General features: G+C 49.7%; 1 protein-coding gene across 3 annotated transcripts in view; it reads left to right on the top strand.

Moving 5' to 3' along the window:
* Positions 1-354, top strand: part of GSN (gelsolin) — a 48436-nt gene that overhangs the window by 39772 nt on the left and 8310 nt on the right. The gene's annotated exons all lie outside the window — the stretch shown is intronic.

The following is a 354-nucleotide window of genomic DNA, read 5'->3' as shown; positions in this document are numbered from 1 at the left end:
GGCCAAATCGACGGAAGTCTTTTGCCACAAATGGGATCGTGTTACACTTGCTACTCCCTGATCTGCCTTTCCATCCAGAGAGATGAACTGGCCACTTTTCTGCATTTCAGAATTGAGTCTCAGAGCACCTTCTCTTGTGGCTGTCTGTCCAGCATGGGATGCCCCAGCCAGTCCCCTGCAGGGCACATTTAGGATAAGGAAATCCATTTGTTGTGCTCAGATCTATATTAGAAGGCAAATGCTAGGATGAGGGTTGAGAGTGCTGGTTGGGTTCCTGGCTCTGGTTCCTCTTAAGAAAGTCTCTCTCCCTTCGTGTCTCACTTTTATTACCTGTAATGTGGGGGGGGGGGGGGT

The sequence above is a fragment of the Galeopterus variegatus genome, unplaced genomic scaffold (assembly GCF_000696425.1).
Source record: "Galeopterus variegatus unplaced genomic scaffold, G_variegatus-3.0.2 Scaffold912, whole genome shotgun sequence".
In the NCBI taxonomy this organism is placed as follows: domain Eukaryota; kingdom Metazoa; phylum Chordata; class Mammalia; order Dermoptera; family Cynocephalidae; genus Galeopterus; species Galeopterus variegatus.
This window is presented reverse-complemented; position numbering and strand designations above follow the sequence as displayed.